The sequence below is a fragment of the Aquarana catesbeiana genome, linkage group LG01 (assembly GCF_042186555.1).
Source record: "Aquarana catesbeiana isolate 2022-GZ linkage group LG01, ASM4218655v1, whole genome shotgun sequence".
NCBI lineage: Eukaryota > Metazoa > Chordata > Amphibia > Anura > Ranidae > Aquarana > Aquarana catesbeiana.
This window is the reverse complement of record NC_133324.1, coordinates 348,887,204-348,913,929: the sequence shown is the minus strand read 5'-3', so window position 1 is coordinate 348,913,929 and position 26,726 is coordinate 348,887,204. Positions and strand designations below refer to the sequence as shown.

At 43.6% G+C, this 26,726-nt stretch overlaps 1 protein-coding gene across 1 annotated transcript in view; it reads left to right on the top strand.

The window, feature by feature from the left end:
- Positions 1–4,778: 4,778 nt before the first annotated feature.
- Positions 4,779–26,726, top strand: part of LOC141145559 (uncharacterized) — a 382,628-nt gene continuing 360,680 nt past the window's right edge. The window contains exon 1 of the mRNA XM_073632353.1: positions 4,779–4,907. The gene's annotated coding sequence lies outside the window, so the exon portion shown is untranslated. The remainder of the gene's footprint in view (positions 4,908–26,726) is intronic.

Genomic DNA, 26,726 nt, shown 5'->3' with positions numbered 1-26,726 from the left:
GGGGGAGAGGTGACGTGAAGTAGGCAGAGGACACTGCTTTGGGGGATACAGAACACTTATTTGGGAGGGGGGCAGAGGATATTGCTATGGGGGGCAGAGGACACTACAATGGGAGGGTGATGTGAAGAGGGCAGAGGACACTGCTATGGGGCAGCAGAGGAGCAGGGGACACTACTGTGGCGGGGTGATATGAAGGGGCAGAGGACACTACTGTGGGGGGGTGATGTGAAGGGGGCAAAAGAAACTGCTATGGAGCGGGCAGATGGGCAGGGGACACTACAGTGGGGGGTGATGTGAAGGGGCAGAGGACACTACGGTGGGAGGGGGTAATGTGAAGGGACAGAGGACACTGCATTGGGGTGGTACAGAACACTTCTGTGAGGGGAGGGGGCAGAGGACATTGCTATGGGAGGCAGAAGACACTATAATGGGAGGATGATGTGAAAGGGGCAGAGGACACTACTATGGGGCGAGCGGGGGGGCAGGGAACACTACTGTGTGGGGTAATGTAAAGGGGAAGAGGACACTGCTGTGGAGGGGGGGCAGAGGACACTACTGTAGTGAATGATGTGAAGGTGGGCAGAGGACACTACCGTGGGGGGGGGGGTAATGTGGAGGGGGCAGAGGACACTACTGTAGTGGGTGATGAGAAGGGGGCAGCGGAAACTACTGTGGGAGGTAATGTGGAAGGGGGTAGAGGACACCACTGTAGTGGGTGATGTGAAGGGGGGCAGAGGACACTACTGTGGTGGTAATGGTAATGTGCAGGGGAGCAGAGGACACTACTGTAGTGGGTGATGTGGAGGGGGGCAGAGGACACTACTGTAGTGGGTGATGTGGAGGGGGGCAGAGGACACTACTGTGGGGGGGGGGGTGATGTGAAGGGGGGCAAAGGACATTCCTGTGATAGACCTATGTGATCTTCATGCCATATGCCATCTTTTTGTTAGGAGCTTGATAGATTGCCCCCCCCCCCCCCCGGATCTTTTATCTCCTCTATGTTGTCCAGGTAGATATCAACCGCTTAAGGATTGCCTACCCCTGCCCTAAACATTATAAGATTGATGCTTCAGCTCTCAATTTCTGTTGGTTCATGTAACAATATCACTTTTCAATCCACACTTTGAGTGTTTAAAGGATATTTTAAAAGCAGATAAAAAAAGAAACAAGTTACAGTATAGAATGCTATTGTTTATACCACAAAAATAGGGGCAGTCCTCCCTTTACAAGATGACAGGATTTGTTTATTTCTGTACAGGGCACCAACCAAGAATGGCCCGAGGAAAAATAAAAAGAATGGAATATAAGGTAGTCTAAGACATGCCGACACGGTTTAATGTAAGAGCAGATGTACAGCAAACATGGGGGCTGCTCAGAATAAAAGATAATTAAGAAGATCAAAGGGGTATAATATTGTTGTTCACAATAACAGCACTCATACTACAGTTTAAGTCATTTATGTATTATATAGAGACGTTAGTAATCTTTAAAGCTCACAGGAAATAAAATAACACAGATAAGCAGTAAAGTTCTCATGAAGCTTCATTGATCATTAAACATTATTACATCTACCCTTTAAAGTGTGCTATGCATTATATTGTTCTCTTTTTGTATTATATTATATAATACATGCTATTTGCAGCCGGAAGGATTTAATCAATAATAAGCTTATAATATTTATCTAAATTCTCTAATGTTTCCTTTTGGTAACGTTCATGTAGGACTTTTATTTTAAAGGCCAACTACACCCAAAACGAATAATTCATGTTTGAATGATTGCTTGTGAGGTTTAATCACATTCTTGCCTATTATTTCTCATAGGATATAAGTATTTATATGTCAATAATAAAGTTGCACAGGCATCTTTACAACTGGAAATGTGGCCATGCAGCAATTACATCATTTGCGGATTTTGTTTTTATATGACTCAAATGGTCATTTTAGCGGAGGTGTTTGGCACAGATAGAGCACATCTGTATATGTCAGATTTGTACATCCCTGCATATGACCAAATCATGTTAGCATGTCAGTAGTTTCTGGTGAAGGAATTCTAAAACCCTCTATAAAAAATCCCAAATTGTTCCTAATCTCTGACATACAGTACACATATTGGGTAAGCATCTCATACTAAACTTGTGTGAAGACCAACACTTTAGCCTAAATTTTAGCTTTCCCCAACACTTAAAGGCCAACTCCTCTTGTCCCCCTGGAATCCCCTTGCCCCATTTTATTTTTGTATTTTTTTCATACTTACGTTTATCTAAAGTATTCTGCACTTTCACATAAAGCTTCAGGGTCATCTGCCTCATATCTGGTGCTAGATGGTTCTTAATGATACAGAGAGCATTGCTTATGTGATAATACCAGTATGTGTAGTATGTGTCAGTCAGGGCACTGTGGTGAGGCCCCATTAGAGGCAAGCCTGTAGGCAGTTGCAGGTTTTCCTCCATTCAGTACGTGGCACTGTGCCATCATATAGATGGAGTGGAGTTTGTTAGCAAAATTGTCCCCTCATTGATTCTACTGGTGTCTCAGAGGGAGCAACTGTCTGATTTGATGCTATAACCTCTGGTGACCTTCGGCAGCGATCTTGGCTGAGGGAAAATAAACCCGCTGAAGTTCAAACCGAGCATCAGACTGGGGAAAAATAGGATGTAAATGACTTTGAATGTGGCATGGTTGTTGGTGCCAGACAGGCTGGTCTGAGTATTTAAAAAAACTGCTGATCTACTGGGATTTTCATGCATAACCATCTCTAGGGTTTACAGAGAATGGTCTGAAAAAAAGGGAAAATATCCAGTGAGTGGCAGCTGTGTAGACGAAAATGCTTTGTTGATGTCAGAGGTCCGAGGAGAATGGGAAAACTGGTTTGAGATGCTAGAAAGGCAACAGCAACTCAAATAACCACTCGTTACAACCAAGGTATGCAAAATACCATCTCTGAACACACAACACATTGAACCTTGAAGCAGATGGGCTACAGCAGCAGAAGACCACACTGGGTGCCACTCCTGTCAGCTAAGAACAGGAAATTGAGGCTACAATTCACACAGGCTCACCAAAATTGAACAATAGAAGATCAGAAAAACGTTGCCTGGTCTGAGGAGTCTCAATTTCAGCTGCAACATTCAGATGGTAGGGTCATAATTTGGCGTAAACAACATAAAAGCATGGATCCATCCTGCCTTGTATCAACAGTTCAGGCTGGTGGTGTAATGCTGTGGAGGGTATTTTATTGGCATGCTTTGGGCCCCTTAGTACCAATCGAGTATCGTTTAAACGCCTACATGTCGTTTAAACGGCCTACCTCAGGATTGTTGCTGACCATGTCCATCCCTTTATGACTACAGTATACCCACCTTCTGATGGCTACTTCTAGCAGGATAATGCACCAGGTCACAAAGCTCAAATTATCTCAAACTGGTTTCTTGAACATGACAATGAGATCACTGTACTTCAATGGCCTCCACAGTCACCAGATCTGAATCCAATAGAGCACCTTTGGAATGTGGTGGATTGGGAAATTTGCATCATGGATGTGTATCCGGCAATTCTGCAGCAACTGCGTTATGCTATCATGTCAATATATATATACTCTGGGGAGCAGTGCAAAGATGTGGAGCCAGTGCAGGCTACAAGAACATCCTCTGCCTATGCCTAAAAGGGACATTAACTCTGGTAACAGAAGCTGCCTTCTAGTAACATATACTGCAAATTCTGAGAGACTGTATATTCTATGGACTATTTATTCTAGTGCTGAAGATCAGTTTAGTTGCCACAAATGAACCTCGCAAAAGTTATATAAAATAAATTAGTACCATATATACTGGGTAAGTCTATTTCCCATAGACAACATCTGGATATGACGCTGAGCACATGTAATCAACTTCTTTGGTCGACCATGGCGAGGCTGTTCTGAGTGGAACCTGTCCTGTTAAACCGCTGTATGGTCTTGGCCACCATGCTACAGCTCAGTTTCATGGTCTTGGCAATCTTCTTATAGCCTAGGACGTCTTTATGTAGAGCAACAAATCTTTCTTTCAGATCCTCAGAGAGTTCTTTTACTATGAGGTTCCATGTCGAACTTCCAGTGACCAGTATGAGAGAGTGAGAGCGATAACACCAAATTTAACACACCTGCTCCCCATTCACACCTGAGACCGTGTAACGCTAATGAGTCACATGACACCGGGGAGGGAAAATGGCTAATTGGGCCCAATTTGGACATTTTCACTTACGGGTGTACTCACTTTTGTTGCCAGCGCTTTAAACATTAATGGCTGTGTGTTGAGTTATTTTGAGGGGCAGCAAATTTACACTGTGATACAAGCTGTACACTCACTACTTTACATTGTAGCAAAGTGTGATTTCTTCAGTGTTGTCACATGAAAAGATAGAATAAAATATTTACAAAAATGTGAGGGGTGTACTCACTTTTGTGAGACTCTGTATATTTGGAGAACAGTAGCTGGCATCTTGGAGAATTCTGTGAACATGTTCGGCTGTATTCATGCCTCTCCTTTTTATAGGTACATGTGTACAGCATTGAAGTAAATGGAGATGCATGAAAAAGAGCACATTGACATGCATTGATGCACATTGGCGATTGTTTTAACGCACATTCAGATGCACTTTGTTTTGTACAACAAAGCTTGTGTGCGCACACATGCACGAAAGGGGTTTTAATGGTGAATGTAGCTTTGTTCATATCCCATAGAAAAAGAACAGCAACTGAAGACAGTAAATGTGTGATGTCAAAAGGGAGGCAGGCTAAATGCTCTCAGCTATAACATGTCAGGGCATGTATGGGTCACAGGACAGAAAGCTAATTTCAAAATGTAACACATCTGGGATACAATTTATATAGAGGTACTAGAGGCACGCAATGCTGTCATGAGATAACTTATGTAAGTATATGTATGTTTTTTATACTTTTTATTAACTTGAAATAGGCCTTTATATTATATTTAGCTGATTAATGGCATCCGTATACCAGCAGAGCTTTTTGTTTGTTACCACCAAAGATATTACAGTTGTGGTAAATGATATCTTAGCACCCATACCATCCACAAATGTGTGTACTGTCTTTTAGAATGTAATTATTTAATTTAAGTTCTTAGTAACGTTTTTTTAAAAGACATGTGCCATCAATCAGATAATGTATTTAGGGTGCAAGCTCATGTTTTATAATATTTCCGTTCTGTGGCACAGTGTAGTGCTCTTTATGTTCCCAGTTATATTTAATTATCTGTTTTTACCCTTTTCTATCATTATTTGCTTTACTGCATTTATATTCAGATGGTGGTTTCTAGGACCACTCAGACGGCATCTGTCAGGTATTCCAAGTCTAAATTAATAAAGATTATAGAAACCTGAAGCAGTGCAGAAAGGAAAGTTAGGTTTTACATTAACACCTTCATGACCAGGTCATTGATACATAATTGCCCACAAATTTAGCAGTACCAGTATTGTGATGTATTGTAGTGGCAAAAATGATGATTTCCATTTTTTGGGCCATGGTGGTCCATTATCTTCAATAAAACATGTTGCCTGAGGTCTCTTTCAAATGGACTTTTCGAGCAGGTCTGCCTGTCAATTTTTCAGGTGGACCCATTGGAAGCTCCATGCAGCTCTATGGGCAGTCTGATGTATAGGGATGTCTGAGTCTGTCCAGGCCTGGAAAAATAAAAGGAAAAGGACTGCTTCATTTTTTTGTTTTTCCAGACCCAAAAGAGACAGTTCAGAGGTAGCCTGATGTAAACAGACAAGCCTATTTACATCTGGCCAACCATAGAGCCATCAGGTATCTGAAGATGGGTGTCACAAAATTGACATGCGTCCCGTTCAGCTCCTACCTGTTCACAAATTCCCAGCTGACAACGCCTTAATGCAATGCATGTGAATGCGTGACAAAATGTGTTTTACCACACTGAAACAGACCAGGCAGATGTGTATAGGCCCTAAAGGACATAAAAAGCTTATATTTTGTACACTATTTTAATAAGAACGATGCACGATGCTCAGTTTTTTGTTTTTGTTTTTTTAATATAGGCTGACAAATGAACAAAAAATGTAAAAAAAGTTTCCTTTTTTTAAACTTTTAGTTTTAAAAATTAAAGCTGTTAAACAGGGAATGCAGGCTAATGTTTGTTTGACATTGAGGTCCACTCCTAGATACATTAACCCACATATTGTGGTTGCCTAATGGTTAACTCCACTCACATGATAAAATAATTAAAGAAGACTGTGAGCAGTAATTAATTATCTGTCACTTAACCACTTGAGCCCCGGACCATTATGCTGCCTAAGGACCAGAGGTCTTTTTCCAATTTGGCACTGCGTCGCTTTAACTGCTAATTGCGCGGTCATGCAATGCTGTACCCAAACGAAATTTGCGTCCTTTTCTTCCCACAAATAGAGCTTTCTTTTGATGGTATTTGATCACCTCTGCAGTTTTTATTTTTTGCGCTATAAAAGGAAAAAGACCGAAAATTTTGAAAAGAAATGATATTTTCTACTTTTTGTTATAAAAAAAATCCAATAAACTAAATTTTAGTCATACATTTAGGCCAAAATGTATTCGGCCACATGTCTTTGGTAAAAAAAATGTCAATAAGCGTATATTTATTGGTTTGCGCAAAAGTTATAGCGTCTACAAACTAGGGTACATTTTCTGTAATTTACACAGCTTTTAGTTTATGACTGCCTATGTCATTTCTTGAGGTGCTAAAATGGCAGGGCAGTACAAAACCCTCCCAAATGACCCCATTTTGGAAAGTAGACACCCCAAGGAAATTGCTGAGAGGCATGTTGAACCCATTGAATATTTATTTTTTTTGTCCCAAGTGATTGAATAATGACAAAAAAAAAAAAATATTTACAAAAAGTTGTCACTAAATGATATATTGCTCACACAGGCCATGGGCATATGTGGAATTGCACCCCAAAATACATTCAGCTGCTTCTCCTGAGTACGGGGATACCACATGTGTGGGACTTTTTGGGAGCCTAGCCACGTACGGGGCCCCGAAAACCAAGCACCGCCTTCAGGATTTCTAAGGGTGTAAATTTTTGATTTCACTCTTCACTGCCTATCACAGTTTCGGAGGCCATGGAATGCCCAGGTGGCACAAAACCCCCCCAAATAACCCCATTTTGGAAAGTAGACACCCCAAGCTATTTGCTGAGAGGCATATTGAGTCCATGGAATATTTTATACTTTGACACAAGTTGCGGGAAAGTGACACTTTTTTTTTTTTTTGCACAAAGTTGTCACTAAATGATATATTGCTCACACAGGCCATTTTGGAAAGTAGACACCCCAAGCTATTTGCTGAGAGGCATGGTGAGTATTTTGCAGCTCTCATTTGTTTTTGAAAATGAAGAAAGACAAGAAAAAACTTTTTTTTTTTCTTTTTTCAATTTTCAAAACTTTGTAACAAAAAGTGAGGTCTGCAAAATACTCACTATACCTCTCAGCAAATAGCTTGGGGTGTCTACTTTCCAAAATGGGGTCATTTGGGGGGGTTTTGTGCCACCTGGGCTTTCCATGGCCTCCGAAACTGTGATAGGCAGTGAAGAGTGAAATCAAAAATTCACGCCCTTAGAAAGCCTGAAGGCGGTGCTTGGTTTTCGGGGTCCCGTACGCGGCTAGGCTCCCAAAAAGTCTCACACATGTGGTATCCCCGTACTCAGGAGAAGCAGCAGAATGTATTTTGAGGTGTAATTTCACATATTTCCATGGCATGTTTGAGCAATATATCATTTAGTGACAACTTAAAAAAAAAAAAAAAATTGTCTCTTTCCCGCAACTTGTGTCGCAATATAAAATATTCCATGGACTCGACATGCCTCTCAGCAAATAGCTTGGGGTGTCTACTTTCCAAAATGGGGTCATTTGGGGGGGTTTTGAACTGTCCTGGCATTTTATGCACAACATTTAGAAGCTTATGTCACACATCACTCACTCTTCTAACCACTTGAAGACAAAGCCCCTTTCTGACATTCATTGTTTACATAAGAAAGGTATTTTTTTTTGCAAAAAAATTACTTTGAACCCCCAAACATTATATATTTTTTTAAAGCAAATGCCCTACAGATTAAAATGGTGGGTGTTTCATTTTTTTTTTTTCACACAGTATTTGCGCAGCGATTTTTCAAACGCATTTTTTGGGGAAAAAACACACTTTTTTAAATTTTAATGCACTAAAACACACTATATTGCCCAAATGTTTGATGAAATAAAAAAGATGATCTTAGGCCGAGTACATGGATACCAAACATGACATGCTTTAAAATTGCGCACAAACGTGCAGTGGCAACAAAATAAATACATTTTTAAAAGCCTTTAAAAGCCTTTACAGGTCACCACTTTAGATTTACAGAGGAGGTCTACTTCAAAAATTACTGCCCTCGATCTGACCTTCGCGGCGATACCTCACATGCATGGTGCAATTGCTGTTTACGTTTGACGACAGACCGCCGCTTGCGTTCGCCTTAGCGCGAGAGCAGGGGGCGACAGGGGTGCTTTTTTTTTTTTTTTTTTTTCTTTATTATTTTTTTGCTTTTTTATCTTATTTTTAAACTGTTCCTTTCATTTTTTTTTTTTTATCATTTTTATTGTTATCTCGGGGAATGTAAATATCCCCTATGATAGCAATAGGTAGTGACAGGTACTCTTTTTTAAAAAAATTGGGGTCTATTAGACCCTAGATCTCTCCTCTGCCCTCAAAGCATCTGACGACACCAAGATCGGTGTGATAAAATGCTTCCCCAATTTCCCAATGGCGCTATTTACATCCGGCGAAATCTAAGTCATAAAATGCTCGTAGCTTCTGGTTTCTTAGGCCATAGAGATGTTTGGAGCCACTCTGGTCTCTGATCAGCTCTATGGTCAGCTGGCTGAATCACCGGCTGCATTCTCAGGTTCCCTGTTGAGACAGGAGAGCCAGAGAAAAACACGGAAGACGGTGGGGGGGGGGCATTCTTTCCCACGGCTTGTAAAAGCAGTCTAGAGGCTAATTAGCCGCTAGGATTGCTTTTACATGAAAGCCGACCGCTGGCTGAAAAGAATGATACCAAGATGATACCTAAACCTGCAGGCATCATTCTGGTATAACCATTCAAAGTCGTGAATGGCGTACCTGAAGACAAAAAAATGGTTAACAATAAAGCACAGTAAACGGTAAAGTATAAAAAATTGCATACCTGAAAAGCAAACATGATAAAACATAATAACAATAAAACATTGCAGAATAGAATACAGTAAAAAAGAGCAGAACAATAGAGAGAGAGAATAGAGAGAGAGAGAACAATGAAACGACAACTATTTTTTTTAATTTTATATATATTTTTTTTTTTTACACTTTTTTTGTAACTAACGGTAACCGGTTCCAGGTTCGGGTCTCTCAAAATGCGATGGCATCTTGGGAGACCCTGTGAAAGTGTGCCTAGTCTGTGCAATGCTGTACCCTACGCTAATACTCAACTAGTGAATGGTAGCGTTCAAAACATTCACCAATGCAAAGACCAGGATTGTCAGGACAGGAGGGACAATAATAGCGGGTGTCACGCCTATATTCGCGCTTGCTGCAGACACAACATCTTTTTTGGGGGGGTTCGTTGGGTAGGGGTACTCGGGAGGACATCAAGAAAATGCCTCTCATGCAGCCGACTGCATTTGGTTGGGGATGTGAATGGGGGAAGTACGGGCGCTGCAGAAGCGGTGGGTTCCCAATTAGGATTGGCGAATGCAGCAGGAAGGGCATTATGGGCACGACGGGCCTGTGTTTGTCTTCTTGGTGGCAGCGGGACACTACTTGTGCTTGCCACCTCACCAGCTTGAACTGCACTTATGGGACTCCCCACGTCACCAAGTGTTACTGCAGTGCTGGTTTGACTACGACCGGGGTGTACTAGGCCGCTGGCGCTTGCCAGTTCAATAAAAAGCTACCAAAAAAACTGTTAGCGATCGCAGGGATCAGGCCTGACTCTGCGAACGCTGCAGTTATGCGTTAAGTGTTTTGTAAGTGACAGTGATCGATCGATACTGCACTTGGGTGGGCTGGGCCGGGCGGAGGGGCAAAATGCAGGTGCTAGCAGGTATCTGGGCTGATCCCGCTAACACTGCGTTTTTGGGAACCCTAAACTGCTGGGGACGCTAGTATAGATCTGATCTGATCGGATCAGATATTGATCCGTTCAGATACTATACCACTAAGGGAGGCGTATGCTGCGTGCGTGGGTGTTAGCGGTACTGGCGCTAATCTGACGCTGCTTGGGGCTGGTGCTTGCCAGTTCACCAAAATACTACCAAAAAAACTGTTAGCGATCGCAGGGATCAGGCCTGACTCTGCGAACGCTGCAGTTATGCATTTAGTGTTTTGTAAGTGTCAGTGATCGATCGATACTGCACTTGGGTGGGCTGGGCTGGGCCGGGCGGAGGGGCAAAACGCAGGTGCTAGCAGGTATCTGGGCTGATCCCGCTAACACTGCGTTTTTGGGAACCCTAAACTGCTGGGGACGCTAGTATAGATCTGATCGGACCAGATATTGATCCGTTCAGATACTATACCACTAAGGGAGGTGTACGGTGCGTGCGTGGGTGTTAGCGCTACTGGCACTAACCTGACGCTGCCTGGGGCTGGTGCTTGCCAGTTCACCAAAATGCTACCAAAAAAACTGTTAGCGATCGCAGGGATCAGGCCTGACTCTGCGAACGCTGCAGTTATGCGTTTAGTGTTTTGTAAGTGACAGTGATCGATCGATACTGCACTTGGGTGGGCTGGGCGGAGGGGGAAAACGCAGGTGCTAGCAGGTATCTGGGCTGATCCCGCTAACACTGCGTTTTTGGGAACCCTAAACTGCTGGGTACGCTAGTATAGATCTGATCGGATCAGATATTGATCCGATCAGATACTATACCACTAAGGGAGGCGTATGCTGCGTGCGTGGGTGTTAGCGGTACTGGCGCTAATCTGACGCTGCCTGGGGCGACGCATATCACCGCCGGGTGATCAGGGGGCTAAACCTTTATTCGGTAATAAACGGCGGGTGCCCTGACACTATAAAAAATAAACAAACTAACCAGCGTCAACCGTAACAGTTATACGGTGATCAGTGGTGAAAGGGTTAACTAGGGGGCCATCAAGGGGTTAAAACATTTATTCGGTAGTATATGGGGGTCCCTGTTGCTATAAAACGCTGACGGCGAACCTAAATATTTACGTCCCTAACTAGCGTCACCAGTGACACTAATACAGCGATCAGAAAAATGGGGTTAAAACTTTATTAGGGGGGGTTAGGGGGGTATCCTAGACCTAAAGGGGGCTAATACTAACTGTCCCAACACTGTAACTGTCACAAACTGACACCAATGCAGTAATCAGAAAAAAAAAAAAAAAAAACTGCTGGTGTCAGTTTGTGACAGGGGGGGGGGGGGGCAGGTGATTGGGGGGGGATCGGGGGGCGATTGGGGGGGGGATCGGGGTGTTTTGTGTGCCTGGCATGTTCTACTGTGTGTGTGTGTGTTGTGCACTCACATACCTGTCTTCTCTCCTCGGGCCGGAACGGAAATTACCGAGCCGAGGAGAGATGACATCATTTCCTTTGCTGCTGTTTAGCATACAGCAGCAAAGGAATGATTCGATTGGCCGGCGGCGATCGCGAGGGGGGGGCCACGAACGGATGGCCTCCCCCTCACCTCCGATCGCTGTGGGACAAAAGACGACCGCCTCGGGCACCGGGGGGGGGTCCGATCGGACCCCCCACCCGCGGAAGGCAAATCACGTACATGTACGTGATTTTGCCTGTCCGTGCCGCCTTGCCGACGTACATCGGCGTGAGGCGGTCGTCAAGTGGTTAAAAAAAAAGAGACGTATAAAAAGGTTTCATTTCATGAATCTTCACCAACCAATGTGTGGGCAGGGTCATCTGCAACCTTTCGCGCAGAGCGTGCTCTTTAATGCCCGGGACCACGCAGAGACTGTGGTCTTGTAAAGAATCAAACATTAGGGCAGTTCCCTGACTTAGAGATGAGCTTTCACTGTGTTCAGTACAAAAATGCAGAGTCCCTCTGAAAAGCGACTTGTCCCAGGTCACTAAACACTGTAACTTGTATGTTTGCATTAGGAAGGGACATGCTGAGCTTGTGACCACTCCACCAGTACAGTGTACCTCTGTTACCTCACTCCCAGTAACAGAATAGGGGCCCACCGAGTACCTAACACAGACCTCATACGTGCTCTTCAACTTCGTCCTTCAGCGTACCTCGTGACTAGACCATAAATCTCCATGAAGCGAGTTTGGATCTGTTGGATACCCATTGCTAGAGAGGGAGCCAGAACATTACCCTCCTCACTACCGGAGGACCTGTTACCTTACCACAGGCATGTCCAAAGTCCGGCCCACAGGCCAATTGTGGCCCACGTTCCGGTTTTGAACGGCTTGCCTGGTTATTTGGACAAATATATCTTTTATGGCCCCCAACTATCTCCCAGCGCCGGGGCCACAAAAGATATATATGCTGGCTGCCTTGGAGGGGACAGGGAGGGGGCAGGACGAGTTCCGTACACACAGGAGAATTTCCTGTTTACACAGCAGCCTCTGTAATAGGAAGTCCCATCTTCTGCGCTGCCATTGGACAACTGTTCTGTCCATCATTAAAGAGGCTGCACTGATGGCAATGGTGAGTCTGCATTCATGACAATGGGGGTGCTGCATTCCTGGCAATGGTGGGTGCTGCATTCCTGGCAATGGTGGGTGCTGCATTTCTGGCAATAGTGGGTGCTGCATTCATGGCAATGGTGGGTGCTGCATTTCTGGCAATAGTGGGTGCTGCATTCATGGCAATGGTGGGTGCTGCATTCCTGGCAATGGTGGGTGCCTATTCCTGGCAATGGTGGGTGCTGCATTCCTGGCAATTGTGGATGCTACATTCATGGCAATAGTGGGTGCTGCATTCATGGCAATGGGGGTGCTGCATTCCTGGCAATGGGGGTGCTTATTCCTGGCAATGGTGGGTGCTGCATTCCTGGCAATTGTGGATGCTACATTCATGGCAATAGTGGGTGCTGCATTCATGGCAATGGTGGGTGCTGCATTCCTGGCAATGGTGGGTGCTTATTCCTGGCAATGGTAGGTGCTGCATTCCTGGCAATTGTTGATGCTACATTCATGGCAATAGTGGGTGCTGCATTCATGGCAACGGGGGTGCTGCATTCCTGGCAATGGGGGTGCTGCACTGATGGAAATGGGGGTGCTGCACTGATGGCAATGGGGGTGCTGCATTCATGGTAATGGGGGTGCTGCACTGATGGCAATGGGGGTGCTGCATTCATGGCAATGGTGGGGCTGCATTCATGGCAATGGTGGGGCTGCATTCATGGGAATGGGGGTGCTGCATTCATGGCACTTGTGAGGCTGCAGATGGCCACTGACCCTTATTTTACTTCACAGACCTTTATTTAAAATGTAAGTTTTTTTCCTGACACTTCCCTCTTAAAGTGAAGGTGTGTGTTATACGCCAATAAATATGGTATATCCAAATAACATGCCTGAGCTCATCTCTTTACTCACACACAGCCACAAAGGCAAGAAAAATCTTGTTATGCACCCATTTGAATAACGTCAGACCAGGATCAGAATGGTTGATGTAACTTTACTAAACATGATACGGCATACAGTTCAATATAAACAACATCCTTTCCCTAATCCTAACTAGAATAATGTAGTGGCCCAGGCATACTTCTGTGAGTTGAGAGTCCATAATGACATTGTCCATGGCTTGGAAGTCCTCCACAATTCCTGGTTTCCTAGCTGTCCCCTTATAAAGCCCAGGTGGGCCGGCTAGGACCAAAGCCCGGGAACTGAGCTAAAATCAATTAACCCTTTCCTCAGCCTTGGCCAGCTGCTGGCTAACTAAACTATACACATTTTTAACTTGCCTACAGATAGTTCATGTTTAAGCAATATGACAGTTTTCCAGTTGTAACAGTTGTATCCATGGCCAACAAATGTGTCCTATTGGACATTCCCACATCTTCCATAAAACATTTTCATAGATTGTTTCTCATGTGCCTAAGGGACCAATTGCTTGGTTTATTGACATGATATGAGGGTCTTAATTTAATAGTATTACGAGTCAGCGATTATATGGACTGTTGTTTTGGGTCTATAAATTGTTATTACTTTTTAATTAAATTATGAAATAGAAATATCTACAGATAGGCTTACTGGAAATTAAGACTATACAGTATCTCACAAAAGTTAGTACACCCCTCACATTTTTGTAAATATTTTATTATATCTTTTCATGTGACAACACTGAAGAAATGACAATTTGCTACAATGTAAAGTAGTAAGTGTACAGCTTATATAACAGTGTAAATTTGCTGTCCCCTCAAAATAACTCAACACACAGCCATTAATGTTTAAACCGCTGGCAACAAAAGTGAGTACACCCCTAAATGAAAATGTCCAAAATGGGCCCAAAGTGTCAATATTTTGTGTGGCCACCATTATTTTCCAGCACTGCCTTAACCCTCTTGGGCATGGAGTTCACCAGAACTTCACAGGTTGCCACTAGAGTCCTCTTCCACTCCTCCATGATGACACGGAGCTGGTGGATGTTAGGGAACTTGCGCTCCTCCACCTTCCTTTGAGGATGCCCCACAGATGCTCAATAGGGTTTTGGTCTGAAGACATGCTTGGCCAGTCCATCACCTTTAACCTCAGCTTCTTTAGCAAGGCAGTGGTCATCTTGGAGGTGTGTTTGGGCTCGTTATCATGTTGGAATACTGCCCTGCAGTCCAGTCTCCGATGGGAGGGGATCATGCTCTGCGTCAGTATGTCACAGTACATTTTGGCATTCATGGTTTCCTCAATGAACCGTAGCTCCCCAGTGCCGGCAGGACTCATGCAGCACCAGACCATTACACTCCCACCACCATGCTTGACTGTAGGCAAGACACACTTGTCTTTGTACTCTTCACCTGGTTGCCGGCACACATGCTTGACACCATCTGAACCAAATACGTTTATCTTGGTCTCATCAGACCACAGGACATAGTTCCAGTAATCCATGTTCTTAGTCTGCTTGTCTTCAGCAAACTGTTTGCGGGCTTTCTTGTGCAACATCTTTAGAAGAGGCTTCCTTCTGGGATGACAGCCATGCAGACCAATTTGATGCAGTGTGCGGCGTATGGTCTGAGCACTGACAGGCTGACCCCCCACCCCTTCAACCTCTGCAGCAATGCTGGCAGCACTCATATGTCTATCTCCCAAAGACAACCTCTGGATATAACGCTGAGCATATGGCTCAACTTCTTTGGTCGACCATGGTGAGGCCTGTTCTGAGTGGAACCTGTCCTGTTAAACCGCTGTATGGTCTTGGCCACCGTGCTGTAGCTTAGTTTCAGGGTCTTGGTAATCTTCTTATAGCCTAGGCCATCTTTATGTAGAGCAACAAATCTTTTTTTCAGATCCTCAGAGTTCTTTGCCATGAGGTGCCATGTTGAACTTCCAGCGACCAGTATGAGAGAGCGATAACACCAAATTTAACACACCTGCTCCCCATTCACACCAGAGACCTTGTAACACTACTGAGTCATATGACACCGGGGAGGGAAAATGGCTAATTGGGCCCAATCTGGACATTTTCACTTAGGGGTGTACTCACTTTTGTTGCCAATCGAGTATCGTTTAAACGCCTACATGTCGTTTAAACGGCCTACCTGCGGATTGTTGCTGACCATGTCCATCCCTTTATGACTACAGTATACCCACCTTCTGATGGCTACTTCTAGCAGGATAATGCACCAGGTCACAAAGCTCAAATTATCTCAAACTGGTTTCTTGAACATGAAAATTAGATCACTGTACTTCAATGGCCTCCACAGTCACCAGATCTCAATCCAATAGAGCACCTTTGGAATGTGGTGGATTGGGAAATTCGCATCATGGATGTGTAGCCGACAAATCTGCAGCAACTGCGTTATGCTATCATGTCAATATATATACTCTGGGGAGCAGTGCAAAGATGTGGAGCCAGTGCAGGCTACAAGAACATCCTCTGCCTATGCCTAAAAGGGACATTAACTCTGGTAACAGAAGCTGCCTTCTAGTAACATATACTGCAAATTCTGAGAGACTGTATATTCTATGGACTATTTATTTCAGTGCTGAAGATCAGTTTAGTTGCCACAAACGAACCTCGCAAAAGTTATATAAAATAAATTAGTACCATATATACTGGGTAAGTCTATTTCCCATAGACAACATCTGGAGATGACGCTGAGCACGTGTAATCAACTTCTTTGGTCGACCATGGCGAGGCCTGTTCTGAGTGGAACCTGTCCTGTTAAACCGCTGTATGGTCTTGGCCACCATGCTGCAGCTCAGTTTCAGGGTCCTGGCAATCTTCTTAAAGGCTAGGATGTCTTTATGTAGAGCAACAAATCTTTTTTTCAGATCCTCAGAGAGTTCTTTTACTATGAGGTTCCATGTCGAACTTCCAGTGACCAGTATGAGAGAGTGAGAGCGATAACACCAAATTTAACACACCTGCTTCCCATTCACACCTGAGACCTTGTAACGCTAATGAGTCACATGACACCGGGGAGGGAAAATGGCTAATTGGGCCCAATTTCGACATTTTCACTTACGGGTGTACTCACTTTTGTTGCCAGCGGTTTAGACATTAATGGCTGTGTGTTGAGTTATTTTGAGGGAACAGCAAATTTACACTGTTTTACAAGCTGTACACTCACTACTTTACATTGTAGCAAAGGGTAAATTCTTTTGTGTTGTCATATAATAAAAGAAATGTACAACTATGAATACGTTTCCAGCTGCTGGCCCTGTTCACAGTCCCATAAAAATGTGCTAAATAAATCTAATATTGTAAAGTGCTGTTAAATATATGTTGACAAATAACATACATGCAAAAGTGCTGATGAAACCATGAAATATAAACTTAATACAGCAAAATTATATAATAATTCCATATATCAAACATGCAAAAAAGTGCCAACGTACTATTAAAGCAATATAATAACTTTGTAATTGTAAATACTAAAGTCCAAAATGCATATGAAGTGCTCAAATGTTCATAATAAATAAACTTCCAGTTTAGATCCTTGTGATGGTGCTCCAAACTTAAAGTGGTTGTAAAAAAATAAAAATAAGAAACATGTCATACTTACCTCCGCTGTGCAATTGGTTTTCCTCCTCTTCTGGGGTCCCTCAGCAGCGCTCCTGGCTCCTCCTCTTCTCAAGTGCCCCGTTGGACAAGCACTCTTCGTCATTGACACCTGTGCGGGCGTATTCCCGTGTCCTGCTGCTGCGTTTGTTGACATAGACAGCAGAACTTGGCTCCGCCCCTGGCACCTACGTCATTGGATTGATTGATTGACAGCAGCGGGAGCCAATGGTTGCTCTGCTATCAATCTCTTCAATCAGGACACGAGACACCGACCGGAGCTGGTGTGCTTGTTCCCATCGTGGGAATTACAAGGCTCAGGTATGTATAAGGGGGGCTCGGGGGCACTGCTGCAGCATATGAGGTTTTTCACCTTAATGCATAGAATGCATTAAGGTGAAAAACGGTGAGGGTTTACAACCCCTTTAATAATAAGTGCCACCACTTTCGTGCTTCACCCTTTGTAGTTTTCCTCACCTCAAGGTGTGTGACCGCACATTTAAGTTTGGTCAAAACACAAAGTTGAACCACCCTTGGGCTCTATGTTAGTAGACTTTACAGGCTCCTTTGTTGTTCAGAGATTGATTCCTCGGGGCATGTAAGAAAAAACAATTTGTATGGTGTTTTATCGTTTAAAACTACACTTTATTAAAAATCCCTCTACATGGGTACTCACACTTTCAAGGTGCTTGTAGCACACCAATCTATATCCAGCAAAGATTTATACCCCAGTGGAAGCCGTAGGTCCGTTCGTATAGGCACACAGATAGTTATAACACTGCTGCTTCTGCCCAAGTCGTCCTGTCCCCCCTGCAAAGTCAACTAACATAGAGCCCAAGGGTGGTTTAACTGTGTGTTTTGGCCAAACTTAAATGTGCGGTCACACACCTTCAGGTGAGGAAAACTAATAGTTCTAATAGGCTCTGATAGGCTTCAAAATAGGGTGGGCTCGGGGCACAGCGAGTGCACCCTGATCCCACCCAATTGTGTGATGATAGCAAATACATTTTCGCTATTTTCACACTAACTTTCCTCCCCGCCAGTTAGGAGGCAGGGCGTCAGACCTGTTTCCTCATTGGCCAAAGCGCCAGGCCACCCTACTGGATGACTGGCACTTAGGAAGAGGAGCGGAGGAGACACACACTGGAGCAGAGGTCATCGCTGCTCTAGTGCACTTGGAGAGGAGCTGCTGCCTGTCGGTAAGTGCCAGGGGGTCTGTCAGAGCCCCGCGCACGGGGAGGTTTGGGGGTGCCAGTGCCGCAAGTAGGGTGGGTCGGTAGGCACATTGGCTGCATATGATGGGCACAAGTGGCTGCATTTGATGGGCACAAGTGGCTGCATATGATGGGCACAAGTGTCTTTGATTGATGGGCACAAGTGGCTGCATATGATGGGCACAATGGCTGCATATGATGGGCACAAGTGGCTGCGTATGATGGACACAAGTGGCTGTGTATGATGGGCACAAGTGGCTGCATTTGATGGGCACAGTGGCTGCGTTTGATGGGCACAATGGCTGCATTTGATGGGCACAATGGCTGCATATGATGGGCACAAGTGGCTGCATATGATGGGCACAGTGACTGCATATGATGGGTACAGTGGCTGCATTTGATGGGCACAATGGCTGCAATTGATGGGCACAGTGAGACTTGAATTGATGGGGGGGGGGTTGCAATATTTTTTAGTTTGTTTGCGCCCCCAAAAAATTTTGAGCACCAGTCGCCACTGCTACAAAGGGGGAGCACGAGAGTGGTGTGTATGGATTGAGAGGTGCTCGTCATAAGGGATGTGCAATTCGTTAATTCTGAAATATTGAAAACCCGTTTAACGAATTTTTCCAAAATTTGAAAATTTGAAAATCTGAAAAAATAACTAACTAATAATAACCATTACTAACTATTAAATTATAGGTATTGGAATTTCAAATTTGGAAGTTACAAATTATGCAAAATAACAAATGCCACATCTAAACGAATGGAACGTAACAAATTCATAATAATAAATAATAATAATAATAATAAAAACTTTTTATCACTATTATTAATTTGTTACGTCCATTCGTTTAGATGCGGCATTCGTTATTTCGAATAAATTGTAACCAGATAAATTTGTTTTAGTTACGTTCACTAACAGCCAAATTTGAAAGGAAATTCCAATACCTATAATTTAACAGTTAGTTATTATTAGTTGGTTTATTATTTCGGATTTTCGTTCTTTTGAATTTTGGGATTTTGTTTCTTATTTTCGGATGTTCGAATTTTGGGATTTTCGTTCTTATTTTTGGATTTTCGTTCTTATTTTTGGATTTTCGTTCTTTTGAATTTTTGGATTTTTTTTTCTTATTTTCGGATTTTTGAATTTTCGGATTTCTGAATTTCCAAATTTCGAATTTCGGAAAAAAAAAACGAATGAAACAAAAATGAACAAATTTTTGGGCTGTGCACATATCTGCCTCGCATATACCAAAAGACGTGAACAGCCTCAGGTGATACACAGAGATTAAACAAATCTCCCTGCATACGTTTTATTAGTTTATCTGCAGTCTTCCCTTCTCTACACCCTTTCAGAAGTGTAGATTGTGTTAAAATTCTTTCTTCATCTGTCTCAGCACAGAGCAGAGGGTGGAGAGACTGCAGTTTCACTGTGTGAGAGCTGATTGGTGGAAAGGAACACATCCCCCTTCACACACATTAGAAGCTCTGTTCTGAGCTCTCTCCCCAACAAATTTTAGTTTAATGTGTCAGGAAAACTTCCCAGAAAAGACTCATGCTGATAACAGAGGAACAAAGCACCAGAGAAAAATGACACTTTGGAGAGAGACAAGTAAACACTATAGATATATGTGCTTAGTTCAAAATACATCACTGGGGTTTACAACCCCTCTAAAGTTAAAGGGGTTGTAAACCTTCACAGTTTTTCACCTTAATGCATTCTATGCATTAAGGCGAAAAACCTTTTGTACTGCAGCCCCCCCCCCAGACCCTCCCCCCATTTTCTTACCTGAACCCAATCGTTCCAGTGACGGGGATGAGCACAGCAGCTCCAGCCGCTGTCTCAGTCCTGATTGGATAGATTGATAGCAGCAGGAGCCATTGGCTCCTACTGCTGTCAATCAAATCCAGTGACACGGGAGCCGGGTCCTGCTTTCTGTGTCAATGGACGCAGAAAAAGGACTCGGGAGCATGCCCGCACAGGTCCCCCATTAAAAACAGCTCTCCATGGGGGGGCACTCGAAAAAAGGAGGAGCCAGGGGTGCCACAGGGGACCCTAGAAAAGGAGGATCAGGGGCCACTCTGTGCAAAACCCTTGCACAGAGGAGATAAGTATGGCATGTTTGTTATTTTAAAAAAATACAAAGCTTTACAATCACTTTAAGTCCGGAGCTCAAACTACCAAAAAAGATACTCACAGGAAGTCACAAAGCACTTTATATAGCCACAGCTGGCAGTCTCTCACACTGGGCCGTGGAGTTCAGCTCTTTGTTCCATCCAACACAGAATCCCATACTTTTGGACAAATGGATTCCAGCATACACTTAATGGTGCCTCTGCGCCTTTAAGAGACTCTACAATCATCCCTATGACATGAAGAGAAAGATAGAGGAGATTCTCAAAGTGTAGTACTTTCGGTTTAATGGATAAAAAATTTAAATTACACTTACATCAATTAGAAATGCTTAGGCATTGAAAAAGAAACTAAAAACGCTGATCTGTGTTTCACCTGCACTCCAAACACCGGATGTGACATGTCGGAGAAAGTCCCACCCAACGAGTTTCCTCAGTAACATCATCAGACCCCTAATAAATCTGGTGAGTGTGCTGTGCACTTATTTGGTGGAGAGGAAGAGCACTATTTTTCTTTTGGTGTCACCTTTGCCACGTTTGGAGTTTTTGCACTAAGCACTTTAATTGGACATTTCAGTTACATGTATATTTATGTTCTGATGACACTACGATCCTTTTCTGGGGATTGTGAGAGCACGGGGTCATCTTTTTTCATTGTTTAATCAAAAAAAAGTTTTGCCTTTAGATATACTTTAAGTTTTTTTTTGTTATATTGTTCTAGCTGCAACATTTTAAAACAAAAACTAACAAGCATTTCAAAATGTATTGACAAATACTTTAGCTTCCTACTTGGCTGCAATTGTACTTTTTCTTCAAATGTTTGTCATGTGGAAATTAAAAATTAGATTGTGCTTATAATTAATTTTTTAAATTACAAACCTTTATTCGGTATTGATAATAGGACTTAACCTGGTATTGTGTATACTCCATATTTTCATTGCTATTCCTCCATTGTGTTCTGCTGTGTAATATCATTTGTATTCTTTGTTCTTGCTTATAAATTCCAAGTAAAAAAAAAAAAAAAACGAATAAATTACAGAATGGAGTTATTTAGAAAGGAAACTAATGCAGTCAAGGAACAGAGAAAAGATATTCAAAAATAATGAACACGTAATAAGACATATTTTGAACAGACTTTTGCACTTCTGCAACGAACAGATGGAGCATTAAATTGCATCAAATTGCATTAAATTGCACATGAATAGGTTCAAGTCCCCAAAAAGCAATGAATAAAAATAGATTCAACTTCCTAAATAAAAAGCAAAGCATCATGCTGTATTTTTCACACTTATACTGTGGATAGATCGCCTGGACAATACTCTTTCATATTTAAAACATACTAGCTGTAGACATCCAATGCATTTTTATGGGTGCACCGAATGGAAATTTTGGTGCCGAAACCGAAAATGCAGGATGTACTTTGTCGAAAACTGAAACCGAAAATGATAGTTTTAAAAAATATATATTTATATTTTTATATACAATTGTTATATATTCAACTTTTTAATTACGATAATATCATCAATTTAAATTATTATGACTTTATTGTTGGGCATTATTGGCACGTTTAGTGCAAGAGAAGCTCAAGAAAAATGCAGTCTGCAGTCTCTAACAATCTCTTGTATCATGTCCTTAGTCTCTGACCATCTCTTGTATCATGTCCTCAGTCTCTGACCATCTCCTGTATCATGTCTGCAGTCTCTTACTTAAACACACTGCTAATAGTATTAGCAAAATTTCCATTCGGTGCACCTCTAGCAGGCATAATAGAGGAGATGGTCAGAGACTGCAGACATGATACAAGAGATCAATGCAGCCTCACCAGTGTCCATCGAATGCAGCCTCACTGGTGCCTGTCAGATGCAGCCTCACCAGTGCCTGTCAGATGCAACCTCACTGGTGCCTGTCAGATGCAGCCTTACTGGTGCCTGTCAGTTACAGCCTCACCAGTGCTTGTCAGATGCAGCCTCACCAGTGCCTGTCAGATGCAGCCTGCCAGTGCTTGTCAGATGTAGCCTCACCAGTGGTAAGATGCTGCCTTACCAGTGTCTGTCAGATGCAGCCTCACCAGTACCTGTCAGATGCAGCCTCACCAGTGTCTGTCAGATGCAGCCTGCCAGTGCCTGTCAGATGCAGCCTGCCAGTGCTTGTTAGATGCAGCCTCACCAGTGTCTGTCAGATGCAGCCTCATCAGTGCCTGTCAGATGCAGCCTCACCAGTGCAAGTCAGATGCAGCCTGCCAGTGCATGTCAGATGCAGCCTAACTGTTCCTGTCAGATGCAGCCTTGTAAGTGTCCGGGTCAGAGCAGCAATCTCCCACTGTGTCACAAAGCTGGATTTGAATTTCCCAGCCGCAGTAACAATGTCCCACCTCCTGTGATCACATCACACTGATTCAATATCCCTGCACTGGATCGGTGTACCATCTATCACAGGAGGCGGGACATTGTTACTGCAGCCAACCCAGACTATTAAGCTCCGTGACGCTCAGAAAACAGGAAACAGTAATAATTGACATGCCTATAATTTTTTTGTTTAGTTTTTTTTTTATTTTACAGTATTATGTTTAATTGTACACAACAAAGTACACAACATAGTGAGTGCACAAAATATAAAAACAAAAGGGCTACAAAATTGTAATAAATATAAAGAAGGGTAACAGAAGTTATACAGTATACATTTAATGACTTCATTTATAATGATTAGGGATGAGCTTCGCGTTCGAGTTGAACCCATGTTCGACTCGAACATCGGCTGTTCGATCGTTTGCCGAATTGCGAATGTTATGGGCCGTTCGCGCCAAATTCGTGTGGCGCGTCACGGGCCATAATTCACTGCGGCATCACAGTGCATTGCTGGCTGATGATTGGCCAAGCATGCACTATGACCCGCATGCTTGGCCAATCACAGCGCCGTCAATAGAGAGAGCTGTAATTGGCCAAAGCCAGGGTGGCTTTGGCCAATTATGGCTCAGGGGGTTTAGAACACGCCCCACACTATATAAGGCCGCCTGTACGGCGGCCCTGTGTAGTGTGTTCCAGCGTGCTTAGATAGACAGAGACAGTGTCTTTTCATTTGAGTTAGCTAGATTAGGCAGGACAGTCGGTGAGTTAGCTGCACTTACAGTGTATTGTGTATATATATGCATCCCAGGTGTTGTATATATATATATCTATATATATATAGATATATATATATATATCTATATATATATAGATATATATATATATACACTGTATTCAGTTTAGCTAGATCCGTTCCTGTTATCTTCCTACTGACAGGCAGGCTTGTCTTGTTACAGTATTTACAGCTACCTGAAGAAAATTGCTGGTGTTCTTTTGATCCTATTAGTACCACAGTCAGGTAGCTAGACTATTTAGAGTTAGTGTAGTGCGATCTCCTCACAGTGTTCAGTTAAAGCTACAGGTTGGTGTAGTGCATCCTCCTCACAGTGTTCAGCTAAAACTACAAGTTAGTGTAGTGCGACCTCTGTACAGTGTTCAGCTAAAGCTACAAGAAAAAGATGCATTCCAACATTACAGATGCCTTTAGAATGACATGATTTGAATGAATGGCTTACGTCAGGGTCCTCAGAAAGCCCCCTTACATCAGGGTCCCCAGAGAGCCCCTCCTTACATCAGAGTCCACAGAGAGCCACAGAGAGCCTCCCCCTTACATCAGGGTCCTCAGAGAGCCTCCCCCTTGCATCAGGGTCCCCAGAGAGCCCCCTTTACATCAGGGTCCCCAGAGAGCCTCCTCCTTACATCAGGGTCCCCAGAGAGCCTCCCCCTTGCATCAGGGTCCCCAGATTGCCACCCCCTTACATCAGGGTCCCCAGAGAGCCTCCCCCTTACATCAGGGTCCCCAGAGAGCCCCCGCTTACATCAGGGTCCCCAGAGAGCCCCTCCTTACCTCAGAGTCCCCAGAGAGCCGCTCCTTACATCAGGGACACCAGAGAGAGGGCAGGCAGTGAGAGATGATGTGGTATCTCTGCTGCCCACGGCTGCACAGTGAGGGCGGAACAGTGGTGATGCAGGGCAGGCAGTGAGAGATGATGTTATCTCTCTGCTCTCCCACCCGCCCGGCTCTCCCATGTTGCCTGCCAGCTCTCCGGGTCTCTTGCGCTGCCCGCTGCACAGCTGTAGAGAGTAGGGATGAGCTTCGTGGTCGAGTCGAACCCATGTTCGACTCGAACATCGTCTGTTCGCCCATTCGCCGAATTGCGAACGATATGGGCCATTCGCGCCAAATTCGTGTGACGCGTCACGGCCCATAATGCACTGCGGCATAACAGTGCATTGCTGGCTGATGATTGGCCAAGCATGCACTATGACCCGCATGCTTGGCCAATCACAGCGCCATCTGAACAGAGAGCCGTAATTGGCCAAAGCCAAGGAGGCTTTGGCCAATTATGGCTCAGAGGATTTAGTACACGCCCCACACTATATAAGGCCGCCTGCACGGCGGCCCTGTGTAGTGTGTGTTCCGGCGTTGAAAGAGATAGACATAGAGACAGTGTCATTTGATTTAAGTTAGATAGATTAGGAAGGACAGTCAGTGAGTTAGCTGCACTTACAGTGTATTGTGTATATATATATATATGCATCCCAGGTGTTGTATGTATATATATATATATATATATATATATATATATATATATATATATATATACACTGTATTCAGTTTAGCTAGATCCGTTCCTGTTATCTTCCTACTGACAGGCAGGCTTGTCTTGTTACAGTATTTACAGCTACCTGAAGAAAATTGCTGGTGTTCTTTTGATCCTATTAGTACCACAGTCAGGCAGCTAGACTATTTACAGTTAGTGTAGTGCGTCCTCCTCACAGTGTTCAGCTAAAACTACAAGTTAGTGTAGTGCGACCTCTGCACAGTGTTCAGCTAAAGCTACAAGTTAGTGTAGTGCGTCCCCTGAACAGTGTTCAGCTAAAACTACAAGTTAGTGTAGTGTGACCTGTGCACGGTGTTCAGCTAAAGCTACAAGTTAGTGTAGAGCGTCCTCATTACAGTGTTCAGCTAAAACTACAAGTTAGTGTAGTGCGACCTCTGCACAGTGTTCAGCTAAAGCTACAAGTTAGTGTAGTGCGTCCCCTGAACAGTGTTCAGCTAAAACTACAAGTTAGTGTAGTGCGACCTCTGCACAGTGTTCAGCTAAAGCTACAAGTTAGTGTAGTGCGTCCTCCTCACAGTGTTCAGCTAAAGCTACAGGTTGGTGTAGTGCATCCTCCTCACAGTGTTCAGCTAAAACTACAAGTTAGTGTAGTGCGACCTCTGTACAGTGTTCAGCTAAAGCTACAAGTTAGTGTAGTGCGTCCCCTGAACAGTGTTCAGCTAAAACTACAAGTTAGTGTAGTGTGACCTCTGCACAGTGTTCAGCTAAAGCTACAAGTTAGTGTAGTGCGTCCTCATCACAGTGTTCAGCTAAAACTACAAGTTAGTGTAGTGCGACCTCTGCACAGTGTTCAGCTAAAGCTACAAGTTAGTGTAGTGCATCCCCTGAACAGTGTTCAGCTAAAACTACAAGTTAGTGTAGTGCGACCTCTGCACAGTGTTCAGCTAAAGCTACAAGTTAGTGTAGTGTGTCCTCCTCACAGTGTTCAGCTAAAACTACAAGTTAGTGTAGTGCAACCTCTGCACAGTGTTCAGCTAAAGCTCCAAGTTAGTGTAGTGCGTCCTCCTCACAGTGTTCAGCTAAAACTACAAGTTAGTGTAGTGCGACCTCTGCACAGTGTTCAGCTAAAGCTACAAGTTAGTGTAGTGCGTCCTCCTCACAGTATTCAGCTAAATATACAAGTTAGTGTAGTGCGTACTCTGAACAGTGCTCAGTTAAAACTACAAGTTAGTGTAGTGCGTCCTCCTCACAGTGTTCAACTAAAGCTACAAGTTAGAGTATTGCGTCCTCCTCACAGTGTTCAGCTAAAGCTACAAGCTAGTTTAGTGTGACCTCTGCACAGTGTTCAGCTAAAGCTACACGTTAGGGTAGTGCGTCCTCCTCACAGTGTTCAGCTAAAGCTACAAGTTAGTGTAGTGTGTCCTCCTCACAGTGTTCAGCTAAAACTACAAGTTAGTGTAGTGCGACCTCTGCACAGTGTTCAGCTAAAGCTACAAGTTAGTGTAGTGCGTCCCCTGAACAGTGTTCAGCTAAAACTACAAGTTAGTGTAGT